The sequence below is a fragment of the Cydia fagiglandana genome, chromosome 22, assembly GCF_963556715.1.
Source record: "Cydia fagiglandana chromosome 22, ilCydFagi1.1, whole genome shotgun sequence".
In the NCBI taxonomy this organism is placed as follows: Eukaryota; Metazoa; Arthropoda; class Insecta; order Lepidoptera; family Tortricidae; genus Cydia; species Cydia fagiglandana.
The window spans coordinates 3,549,877-3,569,287 of NC_085953.1; the positions used below are offsets into that span (position 1 = coordinate 3,549,877).

Below are 19,411 nucleotides of genomic sequence, written 5' to 3' on the forward strand. Positions count from 1 at the left end.
TTCCAAATAGAGATAATATATATATCTACTGTAAAGGTTTGCAACCTTTACAGCCTTTTTAATCTGTGGCTGGTTAGTTATGATATTTAAATTTAGAATATCAGCCCGCTGTCAAAGAGAACGCGGTGCGCATTCGGCATTCAATGAGAGGCAGCTACCAAGTATAGATGTTGATCGTACTGTAATTTCAGCTAAATAATAAACTGAAGAGAGTGAACTAAGTGTATTTCTTGTCCACGGTGTCCTCCCGTTAGGCCGCCCCCTTTACACTACCCCCTTATTCATAAACATCTGTCGTTTTAACTAATGTGTTTGTAAGAAAGGGATAGAACATAATTTTACTAAATCAGGCCTGTAAATTTTTATGAATAAAGGCTAGAATTTGCGTACTAAAATATCTGTCACAGTGTAATTGTTTTACATACTGGCACAGAATAAATAATAGTAATAGGTACAGAAGACTCACTCTCTAACAAAACGCGTCTGTTACGATCAGGACAGATATGGCCGCTAGGTGGCGACAGCGCCACGCGCGGCTAATGGCTTTCCCCAAAATTGGGGTGGAACGGATATACTTTTAGCTACCTGTAGCAAAGCCACGAAATCGCGGAGTGGGCCTGATACTGGGACTTACAACTTTTTGTAAAGCTATAATGGATGACATACTTATATCCGTAGTCTTATTCGTTACTTTTGATGGTGGCTATACAATAAAGTAAAGGGGTCCACTGATTAACAGTTAGAACAAAATTTTGACAGTTCCGAACAACTGACAGGCCGATACCGTCCGGCGGACTGTTAATCAGTGGGCCCCTTAAGATATAGTTGGTCAAACCAAATATGTCAGTAAATAAGAACAAAAAACTGTACTCATCCTTTTCTTTTGGGTGCTAGTACTAGTATAAAACAAAGATAATATTATAGTAGGTAGTCTTATTCGATACTTTTGTTGCAATAAAGTAACATGTTTCTTATTTGTTGCATTATAAAATGTTGTGTTACACGTGCAGAAAGACAACTCCCAACTTGAGTCATAAAACACTTGCATTCGAACAGGTTTTACAATCTCAACACTCGCTTAGAAATGGTTACTTTCTGCACTTGTGCTGCACCAATAAAGCATTGAAATGTTCGACTTTTATCAATAAGTCTGCCGTGTGGTGGCCGGCTTTAGAATAGCGCCAACCTTCACATAGGATAGGGTGTCGTACGAGGCGACTAAGTCCACAAACGAAGTAAGAAGCTATTTCGTCACAGGGGAGATGGTCCTCTTAGCATTGTTTTGCAATCCATCTAGGAGAAGGATACTCCAAAATAAAACCCGGAATGGAGTTTCCGTAAGGCGCGAGTAGGGTCCAACCTGAAATATGCGGCAGATTCCTGCAGCTGACCTGTCTCCACACGTATTGGCTCGCCTTTCCTGTGGCATAAGACAGTGAAGCCGAGAGGGTAATGCAGGTGCTGGGCATCCCTGCGTTTCCTTAATTCCGTCCCAGGCGGTGTAATGTATGTTACACCATAAATCGTCTGCAATAGACGTAAAGGCCAATGATGATGATCAATAAGTAGATGTATTTTAAAGGTTTCTTAATCGTTTTTATAAGATTTTATTTAATTTGCCCTGTTAGTACCTACCTGGTACCTATGTTTTAAGTCTGTTAGTGGTCAAATCTAGGAAGATAATTTGACCCACTTCCCGATTTCCGATTTAGCTGAAAATTTGCATACATAAATATGTGGATCGGGTGACAATGCAATATTATGGCACCGTCGAGCTGATCTGATGATGGAGACTGTGGTTGCCTGTGGTAAAAAAAAGTACAGTCAGCGAACAGAGAAAAGCTTGTACCAAAAATGAAATTTTTGCCAAAATAATTTGTGACGTCCGAGGGGTAAAGGTACCTTATGGCGGTTGACGCTTACCCTGTTATTAACGCCGCTCCAATGTTATTGCGGTGCTATGCGACGTAAGCACCAGCCGCCATAAGATACCTTTTCCCGTGAAACGTCACATTTAAAAGAAATGATTTCTAATCACGTTTATTTAGCACCTCCACCACCATTTTCACCCCACATCCAATTTGCAATCAACTTTATAAATGAACCCCCAACCCAATATATTAATTAACTAAATCCGAGCTTGCGTCGTTTTTCTTGTTTACCCCATTTTTCCGGCGCCGGCGCCGGCGCGGGGCGATTTAAAATCCATTTCCGGAAGGCCGGAAACCGATGCGTTCGGCCCGCAGATCAAACTCCGCTAGATGGTGCAAGTAATACACTTACTATTGTGGCGCAACGACCCGAAGTGGATCTTGGCCTCCGACACCAAAGAACGCCATGCTACTCTGTCCAAAGCCGTTTCTGTCCAGTCGACGGCGCCGAGTTCGCTAAGGTCTGACATAAAGGTTAAGATGTAATACATTAAAACACAATTACCGAACTCATTCAGTAATCCAACAAATTAACGGGGGGGGGGCGGGGGGGGGGCAATCCAGCAGGGCAAGCCTTCTGGGCACTCTATAGAGCGACTACGACTTAGGCCAATTTTATTTACTTATTGGTTTTTAATTTAAGTGTTTTTATTAGCTTTAACATACATACTTGTTTCTTCATCGTGTCAATAAATATCTGATCTCAAAGACATAAATAACTTAAAAGTAAAGATATACACTTTGATTAATATTTCTAAACAAAGTTGTTACATAACGACCTGTTGGCCGATGTAACACAGAGTTTGCAATTCCCAATCTTTGTGTAAGTTGTAATAAAATATTTCTCAAGCGAAATATAGTAGTAGGGATTATACACGCATAAGTGACTGTTCTAATTTTGATTTCTATCAGGCAGCTGTCAATTTCAATAAACTTCATCAATTCTTATCTGGATTATGAAATGCCCTAATGTGGCTCGCAAAATGTTAATGGAGTCGCCATTACCGGATACGGCAAGGAAGGAAGGGAGAAAAACTTCATAATGCAGAGTCTGCAAGAGACAATCTATGGTTCGCATAAAATTTGCTGCGGACAACACGACCTAGATAAATAGGTTTTAGGGTAGATTCATGCTGATGCATTTTTGGTAGCTACATACACTATAACTGCCCGAAATTATACCTTATGCCTTTACAATAAAGCTTATAAATCGTCAATAAACACGATGGAACACACATACACTATGACTGACCAAAGTTATACCTTATGCCTTTGCAATAAAGCTTATAAACCGTCAATAAACACGATGGAACACGAACAAACAAGTGTACGTGATGTTTTTTGGCAATTGTTTGTTGTGATCCTACCGGCTGCGCCAATACAAATATGAATGCACTAACAGTGGTACACTCAATTGAATATAAATAGACCTTATGTTAATGCAGTAAGGTTTAAATATGGTTATGCAGCTGTATTGATAATGGTATTAAATATCTGGATTAATTAAAATGTATAAATATGTAATTATTTACTTCATTGAACTAAATAGTATGCGAGATAAATGTTTCTTTCGATATTTTTTTTTCTTTTTGAATAATAGAATAGATATAAAATTAGAAAATTAAATGAAATGAAATAATTTTATATAACAATAGTTACATGTCAGATTACCATTTTTAGTATTATACATACATTTATTAAATACATGTTCGCAACACTTTGACTTATATTAGAATAGGTAGGTTAAAGAATTCTTCATAACTATAAAATAAGTAAGTCGCGAGCCACATTTTTAATTTATTCTTAAAGCCCGCGGTGGTAGCTGCTTTTCTAATACTATCGGGCAAGCGATTGTTCACGCTGGGTCCCAAAATATGGGTCAATTTTGCTGAATTGGCGAGTCGGTGTGTTTCGACTACCAGCCTATTTTTATATGTCTGTTACTGCGGAGGCTGTACCTGTCGTTAGTACCTTTACATTTGAACCTGGCAATATTTTCTCGCGTGAACACCGCTATCTGACGTATGAACAGACATGGGAGGGGAAGGATCTTAATATCCCGAAAGAGGTCACGTGCGGGGCGCATAATACTTAGTATTTGAACAGATGTTACTAAAGTTTATAAATAATGAGATATTTTTGAAGTGAAAACTTCTTTAGCGGCGCTGAGCACTTTTTGAGGTGGGGAATAAATTATAAACTCGATTCAGCGTAACGCGTAACGTAACGCTGACGTCATGTGTCACGGACAATGTTATTCACCAAAGAACTTTAGTCATAACGTGTCGTAATCAGATCAATTATTTAAAACTGGACTTTTATATTAAGCAATAAAGCTCAATGTTCTAATTTTGTACGGGCTGAAATACGAGATCTCACAGTTACATTCTTTATATCACTCAAATATAATTCAATAAAGCTACATCTTGATGAAATCGCGAATAAAAGTGAACTCTAGTACTGATGAATAAAACTCAAAATATCATGACGAAATATATTTAGATGCGAGGTCTGCAAGGTAACTTTACAATTTCTATTCAAATTTTAAACAATTAACGCTACAAATTTAAGCTCACTGGCCAGCAATTTCGGTACTAAAGTTTTTCAATAGAAAGGAGGATGGGTCAATTATACATAGTGCTGCAGATAATTTTGGACTAGTCATTGAGTTTTCACTTCTGTCGGCACTCCCGGAGTGCAACCCGTTGTTTTTTTATAGTATCTACAAAAATCCGTCAAAAAATTCTGATTTGCACAGCAGAATGCTGTTTTGCGGTGCAATTAGTTTTTTCAGTACCCCTATACGGCTACCATCAGTTTGGCATTGACATAAACGCTATCGTGAACGTAATTTACATGCATCTCGCTCGTACTGACATATTAGTGCGAAAGAGATGTATAGAAAGTAAATTACGTTCATGAGGAGTTCTGCTGTGTAATTAGTTTAGGTTAGTATTTTTTTAGTAATTAGTAAGGTTAGGTTAGTATTTTTTTAGAACACTGATTTCGTATCGCTAGATTCGGCAAAGAAATCGATTTTACAAAAACCATGTTGATTTTTTTACTTTTTTTTTTTGTTTGTACAAGGGCATTATTAGATCTATCAGTATTGAATTAACACATTAAAATTAACAACTTGATCAGATAAAAATTACATTTTGTACGGTAACGCTCACACGCTCTAGGGACACGACATCAGTGTTCTAAAATTTGATTCACCCTTAAATCATACATTGCCTAGTGCCTACATAAAGGATGCTATGAGTATTATGTGTAGCATATATTTTATCACGCAGCCACAGCGCTAAGCTTCACTTTACTACTTATCAACACAACGTGAACGTTTCCTAGAAAATGCTTTGAAACCCTTCAACATGGAAGCTAAGACTTTGCAAGAAAAATCAGAAATAACGATAGAAAACAGGTATTTCCCGGCGATGCGTTTATTCGGTTCCTTTTTATATTTTTTAAGGAATGCTTTTAATAGAAGCCTTCTGCTTCGGAAAATGAATAAAATATACTTGGAAATCGTGACTAAAATTTTTATTATACACAATTGCTATTCCTGCAGATTATGAATAATGAAAATTCTGTTTGGAATGTTTAATTTCTTTTCAATTTATTCAGTGTTACGTTTTATTTATATTAAATATTATAACTTATGCAAATATATTAAAACTAAGATAATCATTTATTCATTGTCTACATTATTCATAGTTTGAAAAGAATTGATTGTCAGTGTCAGTGGAGCAAAGGCAGAGAAAATCATACTGTCTTTTTCTTATTCTAGGATTGCAAACCAAATAAGTTTTTGGAAAAAATATCATTTTTGGTAGGTACAAGCTTTTATCGCTGACTGTACTTTTCTTACGACAGACAACTAATACTCATCGAGACAATTTTAAAAACCCCTAACACAATTAGGTTGCGTTGTTTCATCACAGAGTTCCTATGGCCACCTCCTGTCTCCATTATCAGATCAGCTCGATGGTACCATAATATTGCATTGTCATCCCATTTATACATGCATGCAAAATTTCAACTCAATCGGAAACCGGGAAGTGGATCAAATTTAACTTACAAGATTTGATTACAGACAGACAGACAACGGTCAGGTGAAAGTAAATAAAAGCTTGTAAAAAGAGATGAGTATGTATCTAGTTTGTTAAATTACTCTTTCTGACAAAATTGCTTTGCCATAAGTACTAACTGTTGGCATGCGCTGAAGCTAGTTAAGTTTTTACTTATGAGAAAAGTTATCATGTTTAATTAGATGTTTATTCCTACAACTTAAGGTTGAAAACTTTAAGTATTGCAACCCGTTGCTGGCCGCGAGCTTATTCACATACACTCTAGGTACATGTACCTATTCCGAAATACATTTACGTGTAAGAACCTCAGTTCTTCTTCATTTAGGCAATACAGTCATACCTATATTGAAAATGTTTATCTACCCGTAATATTTTATTTAATCATTCGTAAAAGGCGACATTAATCAGAAAATCAAAGCAATCAGCATCTTGCTCAACGTATCAAAAAATCTTCGAAATTCCCTACACCTCTCATTAGCAGATCCAACATTGACATTTTTTCCTCAACTCATCTTTCATCATTTCGCTGATGAAATTAATTACGTTAAATGTTGAGTGTTGAGGGGCGGTTTAATTTCATTAAGCTCTAAACATCCCCCTCAGCCGTCTCAAACAATTTGGGAAGCTTTTAAGGTCCCCACATGAGTTAAATTGCAATTATATTGCGGTCGTCGCAGTAACTCCGCGTTAGCGCTGGTGACGTGGGTCCGCCATGTTTTGGGCACGACCAAATAGTGTGGAACTTTGATTTTGCAATATTGGTAAAATTAGAAATTTCAGAGAATTGCCGAAACTGGTAAATGCGGTCTAGGTAGTTTACCGTATTCGGTGGAAGAACTCTACGTTTATAATTTTGTAGATGATGCCTAAATAGATGTTTTGGCTGTTGTTGCAAATTGCAAAAAGTTTAAACACGATATCAACGGTATGTTTAAACTTTCAAAAATCAAATTCAAATTCAAATTCAAAATGTTTTATTTGCAAATATAGGTAGTACATACAGTGATGATAATCTTACAACAGTGGTGTAGCTTTATTTGACCAACAGGCATGCAAAAAACATATGTACATATGTAGAAATGATTTCAATCTTAAGCATATTGTTGTATGTTTAAGATTAAAATCAACAAAATCAAATCAATTTCGCAACTTATTTACTCCTTTGATGTTAACCATGATATTGTGATAATAATTACGATATTATTGCATAAATCGCGAAGCGTCTGGTCGACGTAACTTGTGACCGAAGAGCTGGCGGCTTCCTCGCACAACGTATCAGCATTGCGATACAACGAGGAGATGCCGCCAACATCCTTGGTACAATGCTTCAAGCGCCTATTTTAGATTTCAGCTAGTTATTTAGTTTAGTACCTATTTGTACAGTTACTGTAATACCTAGATCTACTGTGATAAATATAATGTTTGTTTTTCAAAGAATAACTGGTTTAGTCTTTGTATTTCAGGCTATTTTCCACGTCATAGCTTTTCCATTAGCAATTTTTCAGGCATTTTTATACAGCCTTTTAACAAAAAATAAAACAAGTTATTTTCTTTTGCTTTCATTGTAAGTAACTAACGGACGTTTATTTTAATGAATGTAAATTGTTGTGTCAGATAGTGGAATTAATTAGTTAGTCAGTAAAGAGTAATGAAACCTCTTGTAACGAATTGTTTTAAAGGCTTCTTTTAACACGTCTTAAATTATTGTAGCCATTTCATAAGAAATATTTTTAATTAATGGTTTCAAATAAAGGAGATTAGGTAGGGGAGACCGAGGTGAGTTGTGACAAAGGAGAGTTGTGACATTGTCGATTTTTTGGATTCTATTAACTAAAAACTAGGTCGCAATAGCGCGCGTTTAATAGTACAAGTTGCGAGCTAACAAAGGCACCTGTTGCGAGCTCACTAACAGTCATTAGATTCCAAAAAATCTCCTCTGTCACAACTACTTCGGTCTCCCCGACCTACTCACCGTTTTATAAAGTCAATAAAATTGTGTAATTGTTGCCGACCTCATTAAGGATGACTCACGTTAGACCGGGCCGTGGCCGGGCCGGAGCTTCCGGCGCTTCGTTTTCTATGGTAAGCACAACACGATCACCGATCATCCGTCATAGAAAATGACACCATGTGGTCACCGATCATCCATCCCAGAAAATGGCATGTCGGACGCCTCGGCTCGGACACGTCCCGGTCTAGCGTGAATCATTCTATCTCAAAATCAAAACTCACAATCGTTATTCCCGCCCGGATTTTTAAATATATAGCAGCAATGCAGTCAGTAATTCCTTAACCCGCCAGGAATTTCATAACCGTGGTGGGTCGTCGTCATGGTCTGGAGTCTCGACACCCTTATCAAACAGCTCAAAACCTGACGCAAGGTCGGCTGCCCTACGCAGAAAACAAGTAACTCGAAAATTTTCAAAAACGGGTTTTTTGGATTTTCGGAATCTACAATTTCAGGCGCATCTTTCACCAAAAAAATAATTGTAAAATAATGTGTAGTTTTCAAAATATTCATATTTTTAATATCCGAGTATCTTTTTTTGACCCTGTATTCTACGCTGAATTCAAGTATATCTCCCATTTCTACGCTAAAGTCAAGTAACTAAACAGAGATACTTGTAATTCATATATGTCGTAGCGTGACTCCAGAAGGACGTATTGCAGCGTTACAGTTCATAGTTAAAGACGCCTGTATAAAGTCGATTAGCAATGTTTGGCTACATATTACTGGGTTGTAACGAAATTCATAATGTTGCGTAGAGAGTAACGCCATCTATTGGCGTGTTGTTGAACTAAAATGACAGGTAGAAGGCTTTGGAACGTCAAGAGGGTTCTCTTGGGTGAAGGTAGGCACGAGTTGGTAGTTTTGTCGTTATGTCGGTGGACCGGTCGAGCAGGTGTGCCTGCTTGACTTAAAAGGCGGGAGCGGTGAGGCTCCGTAATCAGACTTGATCGGACCGCGCTAGAGATCGGACGTTAGCCAACCTCGTGCCTAACTCGCCACGTTCCTGAAGGCTTATACCTGAAGGATTATTCTGAAAGCTTATAGAATCCAACGTTCTTTAACCATTTAGCTAAGTGTTTTATTCCAAGTGTTATTTTGATTTATTCCAAGTTTTATTCCAAGTGTTACTTTTGTGAAATAAAGAAAGGATGTGTTATGTGTTGTTTTGAAAAGATGTGTCCCGCTGAGTTTGTTGCCGGTCCCATAAAGGGCTAAATCTTCTCAGGTCAGAGGTGTACGGTTGGAGCCGGCCTAGCTTGATTTGAATAAAGACTTGAACGATTTTATGCGATCCTTTTATTTGAGTGCAATCCAAGTACATCCCAATAGCGACTAGATATTTTAGTAGGCACTAGTATGGTTAACAAGTCCGAAAGTTTATTTCATGCACTGGTAGCATACTGAGTTGGCTGTGAAGTAATACATTGAGATACTACGCCCACCCGCCATCCTGTGTAAATACCCCATGCTGATGGTGCTCATCCGTCATCAGAAGTGGGATGCCGAGTCTCATGTATTGCTTACAGAGCCACGTGGGAGTGCGGTGTATTTACGGTGTGTTTTTGGTGACCTACATCGAGACACGTGGTAATGGTAAGCTCACGTGTCTAACCTTAATTGAAAGGTGAGTGCAGTTCATTATGTTATTTGATGTGAATTATTGTGAAATTGTGAATTATGATTGAGACAGTCTAACAGAGCAGTCATGACGTGACGTCATCTCTGGTAACGCCACGTTTCTTTATAATTGATTTTTATAATCCATTTAAATCAAAGTGATCTTGAGTTATTTTGTTGTGAAATCCATATTCTTAATTAAAATCAACTATCGGCTATCACGATGTGATATTATTTCATCGCTCACTTGTGAATCTACCCTCAAAAATGGAATTTTAATGAAAATAGAAATGAACTGGTAGAAAATGTTCCTATTAAGAATTATGACATCCTTTGTATCGTTTTGTAATTAATAAGCTGCGACAAGTAATTGCCCGTAATGCCGTGATAGATAACAAATCATGCTTACTTTGAAAACATGAGCTACGCATGTGAAAATTAATGTTACAGTGTGCTGCAACCTGAGCAGAGACAACTTACAGATGCCATCACGCCTGTAACACAGAAGCAGCTGTGCAGAATCGTCTGTGATGGAGATTTGGAAATAAAAGGACAGGTTTCGTTCTGATTGTTTATTAGTGAATTTTATTCTGAGTGTAATGGCGAAGCATAACAGTCGAACGTAACTAATTAGCTGTCACTTTTCGTATTGGCCCTTTTACCTTTTTACTCATTTTAGGAACACGTGTTTGTTCATGGAGTAAAATAAAACACACTCATTGAAGTTTAAATCATATTCTGAGTTTTTTAAAGTCCTATATCCATTGGTAACATGCCTTTTGTGTGCGCTACTAGGGCATTTCAAAAACCTTGGAGTTTAAGCTGCATACATGATAGAACTGATACCGTGCAAATGATGATTTCAGTAACAGCCAGCTACGATAAACCACATCGTGCATCTCGCCATCTGCCACAGTAACGGCAACTGCAAGGCGGAAAGCATCAGCCTTCGTGCTTGGGTTGGTCTTCACCACCACAACCTTTGATTTAGACACCTGGACAATCTGGTGAGCAGTTCACATTTTGTTGGGATTATTTTGAGTTGTTTTACTTCAGATTGGAACTCTTGAGCGAGTTTCTGTTTAAAGCTAAAGTAGAAAGCGAAAGTAAGTTGAGCCGTTGGTGCGGCGCTATTTGATGTTGATTTAAGATAATTTTGTGACAATGGATGTTGAAATTTAATGTGTATGGTATAGTTGGTATACAATTTGAATAGAGATTAAATGCCATCGTTTGGAGTTATGAGTTTCAATACACGTTGTCACAAGGTCTTAAGTGCGCACGGTCAGAATAACCGAGCGAAATTATTGTCTATTGTAGTTGTAATGATTAAAATGTGTTATCGGCACCTTCTGGGCGAGCTCGCTCCATCGTAGGCCACGTCTACGCCTCGGCTAGTCTGTGGCCATGAGTAAACCCATGCATAAAAAAAAAAAAATCGTGCAATTCATAATGTTCAGTTACAGTCAGTCAGATTACACTTACCAAGCGTAGACGTAGGCGTAAAACACCGGAAGTAGATTTTTATGTTCTTTTCCGTTGCTGTGCGGCCACAAGTGGTGGCGTGCGTTTGGTCTGTGTGATCGGCTGGAGCTGTAGCCGGATGAAGGCAGTTGTTTCTATGGTCACCAGATGAGCGAAGCCGTTGTGACTCAGTTGCTAGGTGTAGCATTGCGAAATGACCAGATGGTGGTCTGGTCGTGCATTCATGATGATGGTGGTCATTGTGAATGTAGCATTGCGAGATGACCAGATGGTGGTCCGGTCATGCATTCATGATGATGGTGGTCATTGTGAGTGTAGTATTGCGAAATGATCGGATGGTGGTCCGGTCGTGCATTCATGATGATGGTGGTCATTGTGAATGTAGCATTGCGAGATGACCGGATGGTGGTCCGGTCGTGCATTCATGATGATGGTGGTCATTGTGAGTGTAGCATTGCGAGATGATTGGATGGTGGTCCGGTCATGCATTCATGATGATGGTGGTCATTGTGAGTGTAGCATTGCGAGATGACCGGATGGTGGTCCGAACATGAGTTCATGATGATGGTGGTCATTGTGAGCTTTATAGACTTAACGAGTGTAATTTAGACACAGTACATTTGTGCAATTGCTGTTGCGATCATTAGATCTAGATTAATTGAAAGACTGTCTTTGGTGACCCTGTTTTTGTTTTATCTACCCCGACCGTATAATTGGTCAGGTTAGCCGAGCAATAAGAATCACATGTGATCATTGATTTTATTCGATGATGAATGAGACACAAATTGTTGGCCAGGAGTGACCGAGCGATATGATACTGTGCTGTGTACCTTGTTTCAGAAGCAAATGCATACACCCACACACGAGGACGTGTGTACCGCAGGACGGCCGTGTCGTAGCGTGACTCCAGAAGGACGTATTGCAGCGTTACAGTTCATAGTTAAAGACGCCTGTATAAAGTCGATTAGCAATGTTTGGCTACATATTACTGGGTTGTAACGAAATTCATAATGTTGCGTAGAGAGTAACGCCATCTATTGGCGTGTTGTTGAACTAAAATGACAGGTAGAAGGCTTTGGAACGTCAAGAGGGTTCTCTTGGGTGAAGGTAGGCACGAGTTGGTAGTTTTGTCGTTATGTCGGTGGACCGGTCGAGCAGGTGTGCCTGCTTGACTTAAAAGGCGGGAGCGGTGAGGCTCCGTAATCAGACTTGATCGGACCGCGCTAGAGATCGGACGTTAGCCAACCTCGTGCCTAACTCGCCACGTTCCTGAAGGCTTATACCTGAAGGATTATTCTGAAAGCTTATAGAATCCAACGTTCTTTAACCATTTAGCTAAGTGTTTTATTCCAAGTGTTATTTTGATTTATTCCAAGTTTTATTCCAAGTGTTACTTTTGTGAAATAAAGAAAGGATGTGTTATGTGTTGTTTTGAAAAGATGTGTCCCGCTGAGTTTGTTGCCGGTCCCATAAAGGGCTAAATCTTCTCAGGTCAGAGGTGTACGGTTGGAGCCGGCCTAGCTTGATTTGAATAAAGACTTGAACGATTTTATGCGATCCTTTTATTTGAGTGCAATCCAAGTACATCCCAATAGCGACTAGATATTTTAGTAGGCACTAGTATGGTTAACAAGTCCGAAAGTTTATTTCATGCACTGGTAGCATACTGAGTTGGCTGTGAAGTAATACATTGAGATACTACGCCCACCCGCCATCCTGTGTAAATACCCCATGCTGATGGTGCTCATCCGTCATATAGATGACCGAGATACTTGAGTTTAGCGTAGATGTTCGTAACTGCAAATAAGTTTATTACAATGGTAAAACAAGTATCTCCCAACACAATCTGCGATTTAGGTTAGAAATTAGTTACATAGTTATACAGAAGGTAACTTGTTTAAAGACATACAAAGACAAATTTGCTTAGCAATATTCGTGTCAAAGGTGAAGAGTCTGTGAGATTTAAGTTTAAAGAAAAAGTGTTGTTAAAAAAATAAATTATCTGTATTGTCTACACTATAGACTCTACAGTAATGAAAACTGAACACTAGAATACGCCAAAGAAAGAGGAAATCATAATTATGCCGTATCCGTGTCAAAGGTTTTGGAACAAAATAGAAACAAACAACAACTGACTGGATTCAATTGACCAAACGGGAAATATTAAATTTTATCTAGGAATAATGCAAAAATTTGAATTTTTATAAAGACACTTATTATGTGGTAAAGTGAATCATCTGAGGTCAATCTCGAGAAGTCTATTAGTAGAGTTAGACCACGTAAAGTCTGCAGAGATGTTGAGACCACACCAGTGCCAGTGTTATTTATGTCATAATTTCATAGAAGTTTGACGTTTAAAATAACACGTGCACTGCGTGTGCTGTCAAAATATCTACAGATTTTTCTTGGTTTAACTCTAGCCACTAAAGAGATCCACCAATTACTTACCATATTAATAGATGTATATCAGCCAAATTTCAGATCGATATGGTTTTATAAGAAGTAGGTAAAACTGACTTGAAGGATTTAATTAGATTTTTACTTTGTTACAAGTAAAGTTAAATAGTAAATAAAGTAACAGTGAAGGTACCAAAGTATGTATTTATACATGTATATCGTCGCCTAGTACTCATAGTACAAATTTTGCCTAATTTGGGGCTAGGTCAACCAGTGTAAGATTGTCCCCAAATATTGTCAAATATCTTTCTAATAGGACTATAAAAAATGCAAGTCGGCCTCGCCCACCGAGAGTTCCTTACAAATATGGTTTTTTTTTCCTTTTTATAGTTTTCAGATTATTCCCTGTACTTATAGTGTAATACAATATTACTTGCCAAATTTCATAGTTCTAGGTGAACGGGACTTCTCGTTGACCTAGCTACCTACCTACCTACTTAGGTACCCTTTTAATTTTGAATCCCTTGAGAATGTCGAAATATACTTACCTATTTTGCCATAAACGACCGTATCTTCTTTTTACGTTAGTGTAGATGTTTGATTTTTTTTCACAGCTTTAAGGGAATGTAGACCTGATTATAAATTATGATTTTAATTTCAACTCGATAGCTCCACGCGTTTCCGAGATAAAGGATCTTGACAGACAAATGGACTGAGGACGGACGGATAACAAAGTGATTTTATAAGGGTTCCGTTTTTTCCTTATGGAACCCTAAAAAAGAAAAATACGGCAGAAGGATCCTGTAGGTGCCACCCATCCACGAAGACAGAGGATTTGTTGAAGGAATGGGACATCGTATCACAAAAATAATCTCTGGAAATAAATAAAATCGATGAAATAGATAGCAATATCCATGTGTCAGAAGGTCCGAGGATGGCAACATCAACTACCAATTAAAAAAAGTATATTTTCCAATTGAAAACAACTTTAACACATATAATTATAAAAATATTTTTTTTTCGAGCGTTTTATTATCTAACAGAGATTTTGAAGTCGATACACCTGAAAGAAATAAAAATGAGTTTTCGGTAGCTTACGTTATTAGCTTTCATTTGATACCATTTCCTTCAGAATTGCATGAAAATTGGAAAATTTATTGAGCGGAGAGCCTAATATGTTTAGTATTTAAGAAGCTAAAGTGCTTGCTATTTCCAAGCTAAACACGAGATACTTTAATTTGTGTAGAATGGTTCCGAGATTTTCGGGCAGTAAACTACACAGAAAACATTTTATGCCTCTACAAAGTTTTATATACAAGAATAACAAAAAATAAAGTCTGTATAAGCTTAATTTTATCGCCCTTAACATAATAGTATAAACAGATGTTACATTTTAGACCAAATACCTAACAAAACTGACAAATTCCGTTTTTTTGCTCTCCTCAAAAATTTGTCAAAACCGAGTTACTTGTTTTCTGCTTAGGGCAGCCGAGGTGGCTTCAATATACACGGTGTGTCTGACCATGGCGCTTTAAATCCAGGGCTTGATTTTACTCGCTAAACTGAGATACTTTTACTCTGGGACCAACCCTAAAATCGGGGAATTTTTTTTGGTTCTTCCATAGAAAACGTCGACATCTGATCAGCCAAAATGTAGGTATGAATAAGTAAAAATTTTTTTCGAGATTTCGGGGTTAGTGCCATAATAAAAGTAGCTCAGTTTAGCGAGTAGAATCGAGCTCTGGATTTAAAGCCCCATGGTCAGACACACCCTGTAAAAGACTCTTGGAAAGATGAGTGGCAATCCAACCTGCCAAACCCCAGCCTAAATACCTACGACCCTACCAAAAAGCCGTATAGCTTTTCAGCATCTAGGAAGGAATTATGCCAACTAAACAGACTCCGCACCGAACATGGATGCTGTGCCGACTACCTGTTTAAGTGTGGTTGACAAGACTCACCAGCATGCGATTACGGGGCCTTAGTATAGAGTCTATACTATAGACTATACACCACATTATACATAGTTGCCCGATACGGAAATTTGTCGGAGAGGCCCTAGATCTTCACTCGCCTAATGCACACGCTGCCCAATGGGTAAAGAATTTAGATACCGTATTGTAAATATTGTAATTGATAATTAGCGACTCTTTACCCTCTGGGTTGGAAGGTCAGATGGCAGTCACTTTCTTAAAAACTAGTGCCTACGTCAAATCATGGGATAAGTTGTCAAAAAGCGCTTGTAGCCTAGCGGTAAGAGCGTGCGACTTGCAATCTGGAGGTCGCGGGTTCAAATCCCGGCTCGTACCAATGAGTTTTACGGAACTTATGTACGAAATATCATTTGATATTTACCAGTCGCTTTTCGGTGAAGGAAAACATCGTGAGGAAACCGGACTAATCCCAATAAGGCCTAGTTTACCCTCTGGGTTGGAAGGTCAGATGGCAGCCGCTTTCGTAAAAACTAGTGCCTACGTCAAACCATGGGATTAGTTGTCAAGCGGACCCCCGGCTCCAATGAGCCGTGGCAGAATGCCGGGATAACGCGAGAAAGAAGGAAGAAGAATAATTAGCGACTCTGTAAATGCCATACGAATAAATAAGTCATTAATGTCGCGCCGCAATCTGCAGCAGTAACGCTGCAGTCTGTATCGGAATGATACCTTTAAAGAGCCGACCAATCGAGGAAATATCAAAAGAGCGTTTAGCCATCTCAGCGATAATCCGGCAATACATCACCCGGATTGATGCGTTCGAATCGCGGCGATATCCGTGATTTATATACGGAACTGCGATTATCGCGAACAATCTTTATTTAACGCGTTTCTTCCTATACTCTATATCTTTAGGTATTTAAATAAAATCAAACAAATTTGTTCATTTTCGGGTAGTTATAATATTTATTGGTTAACGACCAAATACAAAACCGCCAGGATCAGTCACTGAACGACCTGACTTTAACCTTTAAGGAGCCATTTGAGGGAGATTTTGTTTACTTTTTTTTAAATACCTAAAGATACAGAGTATAGCTATCAGAGAGGCGATCGTTGTTTTAATCGTATGGCTACAAAGCAATCGATTACTAATTTAAAATATGCTTTTGATTGCTAATTTAAATAGTCGATTAATGCCCGCAATGTTCGCGAACTTTTAGTAACAAGATCGGCTACGTCAGCCACTTGCGAGCACACCAGAGACAGCAACGGAGTTGATAGCAGTCGCCGTGGCCGAATCGGCCGTGGAGTTAGTTTGTTAGTTAGTCGATTAATAATAAAAGAAGGAGGAGGACCCCCGCTCCGAGTCGTTTCTGGTGCAAAGGCTATCCATAGCCATCCAGCGCGGCAATGCCGCGAGTGTTATGGGCACTTTTGCACCGGAAGCGTCTAGGAGCGGCAGCAATGTTTAGTTAGTAACTTGTGTGTGTTTAGTTTGTAAGTGTGACTGACTGTATGTATGATTTGATATAAATACATTTTTATTTAAAATTATTAAAAAAATAACTTTAAACTGTGAGGTGTTTTTTAAACATATATTATGGGCGTGTGTCTGATTCCATCAAAGCCAAAATAAATTTATATTAAGATTTAAACTTCAAACGCTGATTGATGATATTTTAATTAAACATTAATGAATTAATAATATTCTGCGAACTAGTTAAATTGTTCAAAGCATTGAGAATACATTTTAAAAGCACTAATTATTTTACACGTTACCTAATTAAATTTGTGCTAATTAAAACGTATTTCGTAATTAAATATTTATTAAATTACGAAATACGCTAGGTAATACAGCTAGGTTAATAAACATGATAATACTTGTTTTTAAAACCTTTTAATGAAAAAAATAATATCGACATCAAATAGGATGAAAAAATAATATTATAAGTACCTTTTATACGTTTTGCGCTTCGCGTAAGTATGTACCTACCTATATTTCAAGGTTAAAACTTAAATAACAATTATACTTGTAATTATATACACAAGTCCAAGTACCTATACATTATTATACATTGACACCGTGCTTGTCTACTAAACTAATAATCTTCAAAATGGCATTTCAACAAATTATCTAAATCTCTGATTAAGCGTCGACATAATATTATAACCTTTCTGTAGTGATAAGACCATAATATGGCTCTTTAGCTATAAGACCGCCTGTTGTTGTCTGCCTCTACATTTAATCAATTGTTCTTTTCTTTTTATCTTTTTAATGAGGTGTGCCATAAAGAGTATCCTATGTAGGCGTTTTCAGAAATAAATATTGAAAACCTGATTCTTACACATCTGGACGTTCTTGGGCACATTCTACTCAGAATTGACAGCATTCTCCATCCCACCATTAAAAAAAGATGTCCCAAAATGTCCATTCCATTACGTCACGTTTTAGTATGAAAAAATGTGCATGACGTAGAGGAATGTACAATTTTCATAAAAAATTTTGGGACATTTTATTTTATCATCAGAATTGAATATGCTAGTGATTCTGTGAACCCAAAAACACCGGGATCTGTGAGAATCGGGTTTCGGCCATCTATCTATCTAATATGTATTATAATGAAAACTTCATTAGAATTATGATTCTGTAGAAAAAGTGTACACTTATGAATAACACATAAACGTGCACGTGGATTCGTGCAAGACACGTGCAGTCTTACGTCTCTGTCTGGGATCGGAGCCCGTAATAGTGAGTAATGGATGCCGTAATTGAGATTTATTTTCATCTCGCGTTGCTCGCAGCAGGGCTGGGTAATTGTGGAACAATCCAGGCGATCAGACACGTTTATAATTGATATTTTCACATCATCTATTCGGAAAAGGGCTTTTTCTTCCCTGCTAGGATCAAAGTGGCACTGTTACCTGCTAGGAAGGATCAAAGTAACACTTTTCTGTTCTAGCACACTATTTTTTTTTTGTACATTATTTTTTTAGCTAAATAATCTGTCTAAGCATCAGATTGTGTTAACACTAACATTTTTTTACTTTCCTCATAGTTAATGTGAAAAGCAGTATTTGTCACACGGTATCAAAGTTATTTCGTCTAGGACGTTAACACTTGAATACCTCATTAGGCTCAGGATTCAATGTATGCCCTTGACGGAAATGTATCATTTTGAGCCCTTGTAACACAAACTACTATTTACATTACATGCTTTTACTTATTAAACTTGCAATGTATAATGTAATTATATGTAGAGTTAGACCAAGAAAAGTCTGCAACGATTTTGATAGCACACGCAGTGCAAGTGTTATTTATCTCACACTGTATTTTTTAAGTAGGTACTTAGGGTATACTGAAAATTTTTGGACTGGCCACTTAGAAAAAATAAGTCGTCTCATATATCAGAATCCAGAAACTTACAGTATGGCCCAGCACGCTCATATGAATTGAACAACACTTTTTTAACATACGTAATTTAATATTTTTTCACAGAAACGAAAATTTTGTTAGTATTCTTCCATTATCTAAATCGAATCAACAAGAAAAAATAACGAACATAGATGTTCCTCCTAAGTAAACTAATGCCTTTTCCGCTGACCAATAATTTAGCTAAACAATAGATCCGATACAAAGCCTCTCTAATTCCTTACAAAAAGCACAAAAAAACACAATCTGCCAAAGAACCCTTTTAACCTAATTAACTGAAAACTTAATCAATGTGAGCGTGCCTTGGAAACGTGGAGGGTGCTTAGTCAAGTTAGGCTAAGTTAGGATAAGTTGCGCTAAGTTCAGCTAAGTTCGGCTAAGTGATCGCAAGTGCGTTACAAGGGCTTTGTGATTGACATTAAGCTGAGTGTGCTTTGCGGTCAAATGTGGCTGATATTAATAACTTAATTTATCTTTTTTTTTATTCAACTGATGAATAAATAAGATTTTTTTTT

At 37.7% G+C, this 19,411-nt stretch overlaps 1 protein-coding gene across 1 annotated transcript in view; it reads left to right on the forward strand.

Annotated features, from left to right (window-relative positions):
- The window catches only part of LOC134675558 (uncharacterized), a 411,257-nt gene that overhangs the window by 199,892 nt on the left and 191,954 nt on the right, over nucleotides 1-19,411 (forward strand). The window lies entirely within an intron of this gene.